Below are 396 nucleotides of genomic sequence, written 5' to 3'. Positions count from 1 at the left end.
ACTGCCTTTTTTATATATATACAGTACCCCCTCACTAAGAAGAGAGTAAATTAATTGGTCATCGCAATTTAAAGAGACAATATGGTAAGAGAGAGAGAGAGAGAGAGAGAGAGAACAGAAATCAGACGTACGGGCTGTGTCTGCTTTTGAAGACTTTTGCAGCTGGTCTTTCTTTGTGCCCATTGATGAAATACTGCCTGGTGATTGCCTGAATTCTCTGTTAACGCTGCCGCCCACAAATGGTAATGTTAACGTTAATAAAAATACACTAGTACTAAAGTAGGTTTGTTTGGCCTCGTTTTAGCGTCGCACCTACAAACTTTACATTAAGCAATCATGATCGAAGTCGTGAGTATGGCGAACCCTTAACAAATATGTATGACGTTAATTTTAGGC

The sequence above is a fragment of the Macrobrachium nipponense genome, chromosome 43, assembly GCF_015104395.2.
Source record: "Macrobrachium nipponense isolate FS-2020 chromosome 43, ASM1510439v2, whole genome shotgun sequence".
Lineage (NCBI taxonomy): Eukaryota > Metazoa > Arthropoda > Malacostraca > Decapoda > Palaemonidae > Macrobrachium > Macrobrachium nipponense.
This window is presented reverse-complemented; position numbering follows the sequence as displayed.